This window comes from Eulemur rufifrons, chromosome 15, assembly GCF_041146395.1.
Source record: "Eulemur rufifrons isolate Redbay chromosome 15, OSU_ERuf_1, whole genome shotgun sequence".
Classification (NCBI taxonomy): Eukaryota; Metazoa; Chordata; class Mammalia; order Primates; family Lemuridae; genus Eulemur; species Eulemur rufifrons.
Window position 1 is genome coordinate 99754861 of NC_090997.1, and position 14983 is coordinate 99769843.

A 14983-nucleotide genomic window follows, 5' to 3' on the forward strand; every position below is an offset into this window, starting at 1 on the left:
AATACCCAGCTACTTACTTGACATGATAGAACCACATGGATGGTTCCAAGGCATCTCAAATGGAACCATCTCATGATACTTTCTGTCAAACACTTTCATCTCCAGCTGCACAAGGCACAAGCCAAGGGGTTGTTCTTGACACTCACGCCCCCTCACCCTGTATTGATCACCAAGCTTATGCATTTTGCCTTCAAAATCTTTCTCAACTCTCCTCTCTCCAGCCACACCCCCACCTCTTCAGTCCAGGCGACATGCCCTCCCCTGGAACACAACATGAGTCTCCTCCTCACCTCACTTATTTTCTCTTGCACCTGCCTCCACCCAATCACAACGCCTTTCAGAACAGACCTGACTCTGTTCCCACCAGCCCCATGCACACTAGAAACTCTCCAAGAGCCTGTGGAAAGGGGCCCTAATCCTGATTATTGCTGCCCTTCTTTATCTGCCCAGCTCCCTCCAGTCCCCTCGTTGGGGTTTGCCCGTGGAACCTGTTTTGACCCATGGGATGTGATCAGAGGTGCCACACGTACATTACCAACAAGTCACAGGGGTGTCTAAGGCTGCAGCTCCAGGGACCACCCGGGAGAGCCACTGCCTTACAGTTCACAAAGCACTTTCACTTGGAGAGGTCGGAAGAGAAGACAAGCAACTTCTGGGCCCAGGGTACATGCTGCTTGTCACGTTGACACCTGAAACAACGGGCGGCTCTGACGTGGATGTTCTCCGTCCACACCCACCCTCATCCATACACCAGCTGCTTCCGGAATTCAGAACCTCCATGAAGAAACGTCCGCTCTTAAACAGGCCACATTTTCACAATGAGGCAGAAACACACCAGGAATCACACTCCAATGTTTATAAATGTCAGGTTTGCTCGGTAGAATTGGGAGAGTGAGGGGGAAATGGGACCCTCACCTCCAGCTGCATCAAAGTTAAGTTCATCTGTGCTGGGAGAATGAGGTGTGAGCACGGGGTCCCCAAGTGGGGAAGTAGCCCCTGAAAATGCTGAGGCCAGGTGAGCTGGACCTGGCCCAGCCGATCCTCCCTGGCTGAGGGGCTCCTGTCCCCACCACAGGCTCGGGAACTCCCTGTGCCCTTCTGGGCACCTCAGCTGCCACCACAGCCTGCCCTGAGGTTCAAGGTCCCACCTCAGAGCACCATGACGGCATAAAAGCAGAAGCGACTTTTTACAGGATTCTACACCTTGAGCTAAAAGGATTAAAATTTGAACTGGAATTTCAGGGTAGCCAAGACCACTCTTCTGGGAGCCCCAGTTAGAAAGCAGGCATAGGAGTGTCACGGCCAGTCGGCACCGACAGAAGGTGGAAGGGGTACATGGCCAGGCACGGAGTGGGACGAGGCCACCTGAGCCAAGGTGTGCAGGCAATGGTCAGGTGGGCTGGGGCTAACACAGGAGTGGTCTCTGTCCCCGCAGTCCCACATTGGCCCCACAAAATTCATGTGTTGAAGTTCCAGCCCCGGGACTCAGAATGTGTCTGTACTTGGAGATGGATCTTTAAAGAGGTGACTAAGGTAAACTGAGATCATTAGGGTGGGCCCTGATCCGACATGACTGGGGTCCCTATCAGAAGAGGGGTTAGGACACAGACACACACAGAGGGACGACCATGCGAAGACGCAGGGAGAAGACGGCCATCTACAAGCCCAGGACAGAGGCCTCAGAAGAAACCAGCCCTGCCGCACCTTGATGTCAGACTTCTAGACGCCAGAACTGAGAGAAACCTCTGCTGTGTAAGCCACCCAGCCTGTGGTACTTTGGGCAGCCGGAGCAGTACAATCAGCAGTGAAGTTCTGCAGATCACGCAAAGGGAGCAGACAGGAGCCGGGAGGGGGCTGGGGGAGGTGCAGAGGAGAAGCCCTGCCCTGCCCTGCCCTGCTCTGCCCTGCCCTGCCCTGCCCTGCCGGCTGAGGGAGGGGGCCTCAGTGTGGGCACAAGGGGGCCCCGTCAGAGCTCTGAACCCATGGGGCAAACAAGAACCACGTTTTCTGCAAACTCTTACTGGATAGGGTCGGGGTGATGATGCTGGCATCCAAGGACTGGTGAGCCCCCTCTAATGGGAAACCCCCACCCTGTCACTGAAGACTGGGTGAGTGGCCAGGAAGGGGAACCTGGATACTACTGGGCGATCGATAAGGTGTCTCGCACCTTCTGGATTCACAGGGCTGTCCTGTATTTACGTGTCAGGCACACACAATGTAAGGGAAACCTCGTACAGAAATCTGGACTGGAAAAAATTGTTTTTCAAGAAGTGATTCTACAGTGTTTGCTATAGAATTACAACATTAAAAAAATCTCAATAATCTCTTAAATAAGCAAACACTCAAGCACTATAAGGAGGGAGGAACTAAAAACAAGCTGCCTCCTTTCAGCACAGGCAGAACCCTGCGGATCCTCTTGCCAGGTCGGCCTCAGCTGTCCCCTGGGCACTGGGCTCCCTGACTGGCAGTGCCCTGTGTCCTCTCCCCAACCCCGGGGCCCGGGCCCCCTCCCCTGGGCATCCAGAATGCTGCATTTCTCTGAGACCACCGTAACTCCAGCTCACAGCTGGGAAACCCAGGGAATACAGGGAGGATGTGCTCAGGTCCTACTTCTGTAGGAGGGCCACCCTGCGATGGTGACATGTGACATGCACCCACTCATATAGAAACCACCAAGCCCCAGGATGAAGGCAAGCAGTGTGGGTTCTCGCAGATCTCCATGCGTTGCTTGTGACAGCCACCAAGACACTGGTATGCTCGCCGCTCCACCAGGATGAGCATCCGGTTAACACTGCCCTGCCTGTACGGCTCTTAGTCACTCTGCGAGTGAGCTGAGTGACACTATGCCTTGCCCTACTCTCCTTCTTCCATTTATTTTTATGCACAGAGAAATATCTTTTCTTGAGCCCAAAACCCCACTTTATTTCCCTGAGTCCGGAAAGCCTGGTGTGACCAGCACACTCCCCGCACCCGCCCACCTCGCCACCATGCAGTGTTCCATGTATCTGTTGCACACTCAGGACACAGGATGGAATGTCCAGACTCCCCCAGAAAAGGTGGGGACAGGGCAGGGTGGATTTCGCCCTGACAAAACCCCATTTCAATCCCTGAAGTGTATGTTTCTCACTTAATCCCAATTCTTCACACTTGTTTTTGGATATGATTTAACATGAAATGTGAAATATTTGTTTTGTGACACTCGGGTTTGGTGTATACACTGTGGATCCCACGGTGCTAATCCCCTCGGAGTGCTGCAACTTAAGACTGGAGCTAGCAGAAGCGCCTCACTCCCTGGGGTCTGCAGAAAACCTACTGAGGGAGAAGTGGGGGTGCAGAGCAGGAAAGCAGCCACGTGCAAACTGGCCCCCCCAGGGAGCCCTGTGCTCCTCAGACCCTCCAAGGACCAAAAGGAGGAGGCAAGCTTACCCTCGTCCTCTTTGAGAGGTATGAAATATAGAGTTGTATACACTTTTCCATCTTTCTCTCATTTTTCGGAGAGGCAGCAATGGTTAAGAATGCAGGTTTTAAAGTCCTATATTAGGTTCAAATCTTGAATCTACAAAAATTCTGTGACACCTTGGACAAATCATGTCAATCTTTGAGCAGATCTTGTTCCCTTCTCCAGAAATTGGGATGATAACAGCACCCATCCCATAAGGGTCCCATAACCACTAAGCAGGGTAATTTGTATAAAGCACTCAGGATGGTGAGGGCAGATAGAAAGTAATCAATCAGTGGTAGCTGATTGTTATTACCATAGAGGGTTCTTATAATGATGAAATAAGGTAATGAGTAGTGTTGTGGTTGTTAGAAAAGCCAACTAACATTGTACTTATTTTGCAGGTAGAAAAACAAAGATAGCACACGTTTCCATCTCTTGTGCATGGCACACCAACGTGAAGAATGACTCACCATACACTAGTCCCAGCTGTGGGATGCTCTGGGGGAGCCCCCAGAGAAAAAGCCCGTGACACTTGTGCAGCAGGAATGGTAGTGGTGTTCATGTTAGCTCTGCTGACCCTCTGCCTGGGGACACAGAGGCTCATACACATGGCTGCAGTGAAATATTCACTTTGTGACCCTCAGTTTAGTCTGTGGCCCAATACTGTGGAATACCTTATAGGCCAGGAGGGAACAGGATGACATTTCTAAAGTGCTATAGGAAAAATAACTTCCAACCTAGAATATTATATCCAGAAATACTTAAAATTATACTTCAAACATGAAGGACAAATAAAGACTTTTCCAAACAAACACTGAGGGATTTTACCAACACCAGACCTGTCTTATAAGAAATGCTAAAGGGACTTCTTCAATCTGACAGAAAAGGACATTATGAGCAAGAATAAATCATCTGAAGATATAAAACTCACTGGTAAAATAAGTACACAGACAAATACAAAAAACTCTAAGACTAATTGCTGTGTGTAAACCATTCATATCTTTAGTAGGAAGACTAAAGACTAAACCCATCAAAAATAATTACAACAACTTTTTAAGGGATAGACAATATAAAAAAATATAAATAGAGACAACAAAAAAATCAAAAAGCATGGAGATGGAGTTAAAGTGTAGAGTTTGTAAATTTTCTTTTTGCTTGTTTGGGTTTTTTTTCTTTTTTTTTAATCAGATTTAAATCGTCATCAGTTAAAAATAATTAGTTTTAAAATGTTATTTGCAAGCCTCATGATAACCACAAAACAAAACAAAACAAAACAATAAAGCCCGTATAATACACAGAAAAAGAAAAAGCAAGTAATTAAAACATACCACCAGAAAATATCACTTTCACACAAAAGAAAATGGAAGGGAGGGAGGGAGAAGGGATGGCCAAAAAAACAACAAGAAAACAAATAAAATGGCAGCAGTAAGTCCTTACCTATCAATGATAACATTGAATGTAAATGGACTCCTTCAGCCACTTCAACTCTTAGGCCAGGTGCATTTTTAGCTCCAAGTCAAGAGGTGCCAGCTTCTTCTACAGGACACCACATCATCAAAGTTGGAGTCTTGGAGGCAGTGAGAAAATGACATCAGTTCCATTCCATCCTTGCAGGATCCCCCTCTTCTTTTCCTACTTTTCTGTCCTGTAGACTTCTGGCTATAGTACCAGAAACAATAGAAACATCTCCTAAACTGTTGAACCAGCTTGGTCAATTTTATAAAGTCAAATCCCTATAACAAATCCATGTGTATGAGTGTATCTCCAAGTGGTTCTGCTTCTCTAAGTGTAACTTAATGCAGGACAGAAGCTATATTTAAAGAGATGGTGGCTGATACTTTTCCAAAATTAATGAAAGACATCGAAACACAGATTCCAGAATCGTGATAGATTCAATCCCCAAACATGATAAACATAAAGAAGCACATATCATAGAAAACAATGCTGAAAACCAAATAGAAATAGTAAATTTTTAAAAGCAGCAGAACGGCACCAAATGTTGGCAAAGATGTGGAGCAAAAGGGACTCTCATTCATTACTGGTGGGAATGCAAAATGACACAGCTACTTTGGAGGACAGTTTGACGGTTTCTCCTAAATCTAAACATACTCTTACCCTCTGATTCAACAATCATACTCCTTGATATTTACCCAAATGAGTTTAAAACTTACGTCCACACAAAAACTTGCACATGAATGTTTATAGCAATTTATTCATAAAATTGCCAAAACTTGGAAGCAACCAAGATGTCCTTCAGTAGGTGAATCCAGAAATAAATTGTGGTTCTTCCAGATAATGGAATATTACTCAGCATTAAAAAGAAATGAGTTATCAAGCCATGAAAAGACATGGAGGAAACTTAAATGCATATCACCAAGTGAAGGAAGCTAATACGAAAAGGTAACATGCTGTATGATTCCAACTATATGACATTCTGGAAAAGGCAAAACGATAGAGACAGTAAAAAGACCAGTGGTTGCCAGAGGTTAGTGGGTATTGAGGAAAGAATAGGTACAGCAAAGAAAAATTTCTAGGGCAGTGAAACAATTCTATACAATATTGTAATGGAAGACACATGTCATTATACATTTGTCAAAACCCATAGAATGTACACTCCCAAGAATGAACCCTAATGTAAACTATGGACTTTGTGTTCTAATGATATATCAATGTAGGTTTATCAGTTGTAATTGAGAAATGTACTACTCTGGTATGGGATGTTGATAGTGGCGGAGGGTACGCATGTGCTGGGGACAAGGAGTAATGGGAATTCTGTACTTTCAGCTCAATTTTTCTGTGAACCTAAAACATCTTTAAAAAATAAAATCCATTTTTTTAAAAGCAGCAGAAGGAGGAAAGCATATTACCACCAAAGAAGCAATAATAAGACTGACAACACATGTTACAATAGAAACAGTGGGAACCAAAAGACAATAAAATGGTATTATCAAAGGGAAAAAAAAAACTGCCAACCTCTAGAATTAGATTTGAATCCTATACCCAGCAAAACTGTCCAACAAAACAATGAAAAATGAAAGCAATCTGCTTGGGGATGTAGAGAGCTGGATAGAGCATTGCTCCCACATTAAAATGAAAACGCTGAACAATATTAAAGTTCATTACTTTCTGGAAACCATTAGAGAACTCAGGTTGCAGGGAAACCAAATGGTCCAAATCTAAAGAGATATAGACCTACAGGAAAAGATTAGCTGTGAGCAGTGGTTTGCCTGAGGTAGATGCCAGTGGACACTAGTAGGAAGAGTTCAGCTGCATAGTGAGTTGCTGAAAGCTGAGTGTGAACTGGCAAGTGTGTGAATCCCCTAGGAGTCAAAGAAATTGGGGGAATCTGTACCTTTTCCAGGCTTTGTCTCCATGGACCCCACTGGGAGCTCACAAAAATTGGAACGAGTCCCACAAAAGTGTTCCTTGCAGTGTAAAACTAGAGAGGAGAGCAGGCACAGTAGGAGGGGTCCTAAACTCCATCCACAGCCTTCTCTTCTATCTCCTCTCCAAAATAAAAGCCTTAATCTGTGAAGGGAAGGGCAACAAACAGTTTTCCTTAGGGCGCTAGTGAAAATACATGTCAGGTGGTGCAAAAGAACTAGGAAAAAAAATACTCTGTCACTATGAGGAGGGTGTGTGCTGGGCCCAGAACTACAGCCAGCAGAGGAGCAGGGACACTGAAAAAGCAACACTCTGAGACTTAGGGACAAAGTGCCTGCCCAAGGCTGAGGTTCCATCAGAACAACGAGAACACTCTCCCCATTACCTCACCACTACTGGCTAACTAGTATTCAATAACAAGCAATATTGTAGAACTCCCAGGGAGAGAAGGGGGATAAGAGCAGATAAAGAGACTTTCTCTGAAAAAAAGAGAAGACCTAAAAATGAGAATGAAACATACCTTGAAGAAAAAAAAAAACCCTCTGGCAAATCTGCCCCCACTCTAAGCAGTAGATATCATTAGAGAAATTTGAATTCTGTGATGCACTGAAGTTAACCATAGCAACAACAAACCTCCAATTCAGCCTCATTCCTAACTAGCTTAATTCAAATCCCTGCAAAAAAGGCACAGCAAGAAAAAAAGTGTGCTCAGTCCAGCCTAAAAAACTATTGACCTCAGTCTACTGCACATACATGGTACCTGGCTTTCCACAAGAAATGATACAACATATGAAAAGGCAAGAAAAAAAACACACACTTAAAGAAGCAAAGCAATCATGAGAACCAGGCTTAACTATGATGCAGGTGTTTGAACTATCTAATAGGAAATTTTAAATAACAGATTAATATGTCAAAAGCTCTAGTGGAGAAGGTAGACAACATGCAAGATCAGATGGGCAATTTCAGCAGAGATTGAAACTGGAGAAAGAATCAACTGCAAATGCCAGAAATTTAAAAAGCAACAGCAAAACAACAAGTAACAGAGATGAAGAATGTCTTCAATGGACTCATCAGTAGATTTGGCCCAGCTGGGAAGTGAACCAGCGATGATGCTAGCTCAAAAGAAATTACCCAAATGAAACACAAAGAGAAAAATGAGTACAGACACATACCCTTCACATATTGTGTTAGTCTTTTTGCACTACTATAAAGGAATACCTGAGGCTAGGTAATTTATAAAGAAAGGGGGTTTATATGGCTCAAAGTTCTGTGGACTGTACAAGAAGCATTATGCCAGCATCTGCTTCTGGTGCGGGATTCAGGGAGCTTCCAACCAAACTGGAAGGTGAAAGAGGAGCAGACATGTCACGTGGCAAGAGAAGGAGCAAAGAGAGGAAGGAGGTAGTGCCAGACTCTTTTAAACAACCAGCTCTCACGTGACCTAATAAAGCAAGAACTCACTCATTATTGTGGGGAGGGCACAAAGCCACTCACGAGGGATCTGCCCTAGTGACCCAAACACCTCTTACCAGGTCTCACCTCCAACACTGGGGGTCAAATTTCAGTATGAGATTTGGAGGGGCCAAACATCCAACTGTACCACATATCACATAAGTCTGTGCATTTTCCAGGAAAAGATGCGTGTGCAACTTTATATTAGATTTTAAGAAAGATGTTCTGTTGTAATCTCTAGGCTCTTGGGTAAAGTAATGTATAATTTAACAGCTGATGGGGGGGACCTGGAATAATTTTTAAATACCTAATTAATAAAAAATGGGCAAGAAAGGAGATAAAAGTGGAACAAATAGAAAACAAATTGTAAGATGAAAGATTTAAGTTTGAAGAATGCTATCCGAGAAATCTATGGCTCAGAAATTTTAAGTAAATTGCCTGCAGTCACAGGGCTTATTAGTAGCAGACAGCAGTCCTGAATTTCAGTCTCCCTCAACCAAACCCTATGGTGCCCAAGCCCTGGCCACCTGTGGGAGCTCCCTGAGCTCCTCCACAATCACCTGGGCTCTCTTGGCAATGGGAACTCCTTGCCTCCGAGGCACTATCTTTTTGGGACTGTTTCAGGTTGATGAGAAGTTCTTTGGTTCTGTAACTGTATGTTGTGGTTATGTACAGGTGTGTCTGCTAAGATTTAAGGCCAAAGCAAATGTCTATTGCTGAGTCCTTTCATAGTGGCAGCTGAGATGGCTGCCCTGGTGCAGCAGGGGTGCACGGGAACGTACCTCACAGAACAAATTACGCACCTGAAGGGAAGTAACTGTTCCCAGGCACAGACAGAATCCATTTTGCACTCAGAAGCATCCCACACACAGCCGTGAATACTTGCATTAGTGCCAATTAATCTAAGGTGGTACCAACTCAGAATATGCTGAATTTGCTGTCAGGGATAAAAGTGAGGGTGGGGGAGGTAAGGAAGGAGAAAGAAAAAACTATAGCTTGGCCTGCTAAACTGCTAAATGGAAACACCTATGGGAGAGTCCAGTGGCTTAATGACTTTGTTAAGAATGAGTGACACCTGCCCCTGCCACTGTCTTCAATTGGAAATTTTACTTTCACCATCTGAACCACGACAACAAACAGAAAAGAGAGAGAGGCAGGGAATGATCCAGAAGCAAGATCACTGATGCTGCAGGGAGGAGCGCCACATCCCACAGCCTTTATGTCCTTCACTGTTCTTCACTTTTGTTCCACATTTACTGTGTTTCTAGATGAAATCCATGACCATGGGTGCCTTCTCCACCACAGAAGGTGAGAAGTCAAGGGGGAGGCAACACCCACCTCAGCCTTCCTTCCCTGGACACCATCCTGGCACTGGTGGTATCTGCTGTTCAGTTCAACCAACACGGGCCACAGCCCCCATCCCAGACACTGCTGGGAGGTGAGACAACGAAAGTGGCTAAGACCTGGCCCCCGGGCCCCCACCAGCTCTCAGGCCAGGAGGACAGACAGACCTGCAAGCAGACTTTGCAGTGGTGACGAAGGTTCGACTTGCTTGCGTAGGGCTGCTTCATTCAGAGGCGGTTGTTGCTAGCAACAACTCACCCCAGAGTTGAGAGCATCGTCCTTACACTCCAGCGTACCCCTTCCTCCTGGGCTTCCATCAGAAACCATTCCAAATAGCAACTAGAACCCTCACACGCTGCCGGCAGGAAGACAAAATGGTGTGGCCAAGTTGCAAAATTGTTTTGCAGCTTCATTAAAAGTTAGATATATACTTACCATATGATCGAGCAATCCTCCTAGGTTTTTACCCAACAGAAATGAAAACTTATGGCCACACACACACCTATACTTAAAAGTTTACAGCAGCTGTGTTCATTATAGCTAAACCTAGAAACAACACAGATGTCCAGCAATCATTGATAAGACAAACGGTGGTACAGTTGTAAAACAGAATACTACTCATGACACACAACACAGATGAAAAAAGCCACACTCACACGCACACACAAGTTCAAGAAAGACATTATTAAGTGTTTAAACCATTTTAGATTTGCAATCTTTTGGGATCCAAACACTAAATGAATATTTTAGAGTTTATTCCTAAATGCACCTTCAGCATTTAGGTGCATTTAGGAATAACCAAGAACTATTTTTTTTTTTTTTTGGAAGCAGAATAGCAGCAGGATAATGACCACTAATACAGGTAACTCAACTGGGTGACGGGCAGCCCAGGTTTACATTACGATTCATGTGGATACTGTTTCCTAAAAACTATGAAGGGCCCACATACTGATAAGGTAATTTTAAGGAGGCTAGACCAGTGCCTACCAAATTACATTAACAAAATTAATTCATACTACAGTATTAATATAATACCAATCCCAAGTGTCTTAGAAAGAGCCCAAATTAGGGTTGACTTCCAGGTCTTTGCCTCTGTAAACACATATAATATCAATGCCAGCAAAGTCTCAAGGCCTCGGGAGGCCTGGACCAAAGACTTTTACCTCCCTTTTTCTGAAATCAATACCGTTTTGAGAAAAAGTCAATCCATGCTACTGAAATATGGGTTTTTTTCCTAAATGTCTGAATAATCCTGGTTTATTCAGCTGGCATGGCCTACTTGGTCTTGGGAGATAGATATAGAGATGTTTTCCATGGAGTTGGCATAGCAAGTATCCAGGTAGGGGGAAGGGTGGGAGGTTCTAGTTCCTTTTATTCCCTTTCTGGGGAAGAGAAATAGGACTTTAGGACATTCAATTATTTGAGATGCTGGTGGACCAACTGAATCATAAAACAACAAACTGGTACATTTTTTAAACAAAGAGGGACTTTGACAAAGGAAATGTTCAGATGTGACCATTCTCTCATGTTGCAAGACCTAAGTATCTTTGGAAAAAATTCATAGATCTCTGTGTAATTTGAATAAAAATGGTGACTATTTATTTTTCTTGTTCTCAAAAGAATCCCAAAAAGAATTGTGACACGGTAATAGCAGAGCATCTTGAGAATTGTTCTAGGATTGTTCCAGTAACTTCAAGCAATTACATTTAAAAATACAAAAAAGGATACTCTGGGTAACAGGAAAGAATTAACCCATGATGATAAGGGTTTTAAGCACATTTTCATCCTAGGGACTTGGGGGATGAGAATAAGCCATTTTAAATCTCATCAGATAAATGGAAAAACAAAAATATCAACTTTTTACCATAACCTCATCTCCAGTGACTGCCCAGATATGAATCTGTTAGCTCTTAACCCTTGATAAGTCACTAACTGCTCTTGTTTCAGTTTCTTCCACTGTAGAATGAGGTTTGGAATAGATCAGTTTTTCTCAAATGTTAACAGGCACCATGGGAGGTTACGTGGGAGGTTGTATAAAATGCAGACTCCTGGGCTTCCACCCAATAATCTCATTCATTAGGTCAGGGATGGAGCCCAGGAATCTGCACTTTATACAGTCTCCTTAGTGATTCCATGAAGATGGCCCGTGGGTCTAAAACACACTCGACTAAATTATATTTGATGGTTATTCCAGCTCTAACAGTTTATGATAATGCCATTTACTAGTGAGGCTAGAGTTGGAAGTGGTATCACTGAAGCCAATGTTACTATCAACACTTGAATGAGAATAAAACATAAAGAAATAGAAGTTTTAGGAAAAGGACTTTGGGTCCATAGCCAGAAAATATTCCGATTAATTTTTTATCACTTTATATTTAAACAACTAGACAACTTAAAAGCACATTATTTTAAGTGTCATCATATTCAGTCTTTGCAAATGAAAGATTTACTTTGAAACAGAAAATCTGCATTTAACCATAGGGATGAAAAATAACATCCTTGGTGAAGTTATTTTCCTGAAAAATGTGTATATTTTTACATTAGATATTTAACATAGAATAAACACCAGGATCAACTTTTAAAGTATGTGAGTAGTCAGAATGGTTTAAGAGCACCAAGAATAGTATTGATCATCTCCAATGACAAAAGACCCACCCCCCAAAAATATCAACCTTCCCCTAGGCTGGCTGAAACTTGAAATTCCTCAATGGAAATTCTATTCCTTTGTTTTTAATCCATGCCCGTGACTCCTGCTGATTTTTCAAAGTCCATGAGGAAGGTAATCCATTAAACCTGGGGTGGCAGTAAGTGACTCCTGAGCCCCCATGTCCCCAGCCCCTATCCATGCAGACATTGACAATTGATCACAGTGCCCCTCCCATGGAGCCAAGATGAGGCTTCAACACAGTGCTCAAGCCAGCCACTTTCATGTGTCTCGACTTGCCCTAAATTTTATCTGTCACAATATTCATTCAATAAACATTTGTTGTGGTCCACTATGTGCCAGGCAGGGTGCTCAGATGATTCCCTAGGAAGACAATAAAGAAAGGTAGGAAAATATATTAAAGGCACCAAAAACAAACTCTGTCCTACTTTTTTGTGCCACAATTTTGCCAAAAGTTGGCCACAGCAAAGATGCAGATTGTGCCCCTTTTTGGTAAGAAAATGAAAACATAAATTATACTATGTCCACAGAATAGAATAATATGCAACAGTAAAAATTAATTACAGCTACTCATGACAATATGAATGAATCTTAAAACACGATGAATGATTAAAAGAAAAAAATAGAAAGAAAAAAAAATGCTAGTCTCAGAAGACCACACAAAGAATGCAGAGGGGAAAACATGTAAATAAACCTAAGTTATTATCAATGTTCTATCTATTCGGTTGGGTGGGAAATCTTCAGGTATCCATTATATTACAGTAAATAGTAAGAACCATGCATGGATTAATACTGAAGCTGAGTCATAAAACAAGGATTATGGTTACTCCAATTCTGTGCACTGAGGTCCCTTCTGGGAGAGAAAGGATATATTGTAACAACTTTGTCAAGAAATCCAGGCTAAGGACCATAAAAGCTACTGCATACAGGCTCCTTAAACCAACAGCAGGAATCCACCTCACCACAAATATTTTATAGGGATAGGATCTTATAGGGATAGACAAGAGAAATTGCAGAAAGGCCAATGCATTAAGTTCAAGTTACTAGCATGAAAAAAATACTAGAAGCCAAAAAGTCTTCAGCAAATTTGATGAATTAATTCATGTTACTCATATTTTCTTTACTTTTGAAAGGAAATTTGGAATACCCTAAGGAGCACTTTAGTTCTGAAATTGCTAGAGTAAATAAAAGAAATGTTATATAACTCATTTCTAAAAGAACAAGAGAACTATATTAACAGATTGACAGTATTCATAGGTTAATTAGAAAATCTGTTGGTGCTGTTAAGAAACTTGGCATATTTTAATTTAGATTGACATTCCTCAAGATATAGGTATAAGTGATGTTCATTCAATAATAGTGAGATGTCACAGGGTCTGTGAGAGACTGATGTCTAGAAAGAGCTTACAGCCAAGTAGTACATAAAATGTGTTCTGGATCATGACGGATGTTTTCAAATCAAAGCTATGTCTTTGAAAAAGGATGCAGGATGTGAAACTGATGCACACTTGAGATCAAAGAAAGGAGTTAAAAGAAAAGGGTTACTAAGCCTATTTGAAACTGGTTAAAAACGAATCATCTAACCAGGTTTGTCCTGTGGCTAACATTTTAAATATGGTAACCACAGCTGTAAGGAAAGGGTTAGAAAAGTCCTCTGAATGATTTATTATGTTATCTATTCCACTGAATTCTAAAGAGTCAGATAAAAGAATATATTCTTGGCAGGAGCACCAAAAACATTTCTGGACAGACCCTCAAAAACCAGGAGATGGCTTTCAGAAATAGTTGGATCTTTTTATAGAGATTTTATACCCATCACCTCACTTAGTCCTCACAAGTCTGTGAGATGAAAGCTCTTCGTACCCACAATTTCAGATGAGGTTAGAGAGATTAAATCACTTGTTCTAAGTCATGCAACTAGGGAGCAGCACATGGAAGACAGGAGTGGGTCCATCTAACCCAAAGCCTGGGTCCACCATTAGCAGGCCCACATGGTACAGGGGTTGGAGCTGTCTCTGGAGAGAGATTTCAGAATTGGGTGCTGCTACTGAAGTGTGGGGGAACGTTTACTGGATTCCTTGTTTTATCACTGTGGCCTCTGCCTTCAATGAAGTCTGGCGTTCCCAAGTTTAAGGATTCTTTGCTTTAGTCTCTTCAGCCGATAGAATGTTCATCTACTTCCCTGCACTGGGAGGTAGGCCTGCTTCACTGGGGAAGAAGGGGAAGGGTTCTAACTGCTTCATGGGAAGACTCAACCAATCTTCCTGTTTTTGCCCCCACCTGCACCTTCAGGATGTTACTGGTAACTCTAATTTTTGAGGTTTCCTAGGGGTGTGGTTCAATTCAGCCTGCGTCTGGGGTTCTTCCTGGCCAGCTTAGGTTGTAGCTATCTTTCTTTTGCAAAAGCAGTGACTGTTATCCATCTAATTTAGAGCTTCCCCAATGTGGTTGCCTATAGTAAGAATGCTCGGCTATTCTCTTTGTCCTTGAAGGTCTATCTCTTTTTATTTCTTTGTTATCAATTTGATGCAATTTAGAGGAAGCAGCAATAAATATATCTGTTCAATCCACTATGCTTAACTGCCTCTCCTGAAACAAAAATTTGTTCATGGACAAGAAAAAATTATGCCTAATGCCATATGTGAACTAAGAGTTTTATACAAAGTCTATGTTCACCATGCAAAACATTAAAGCCC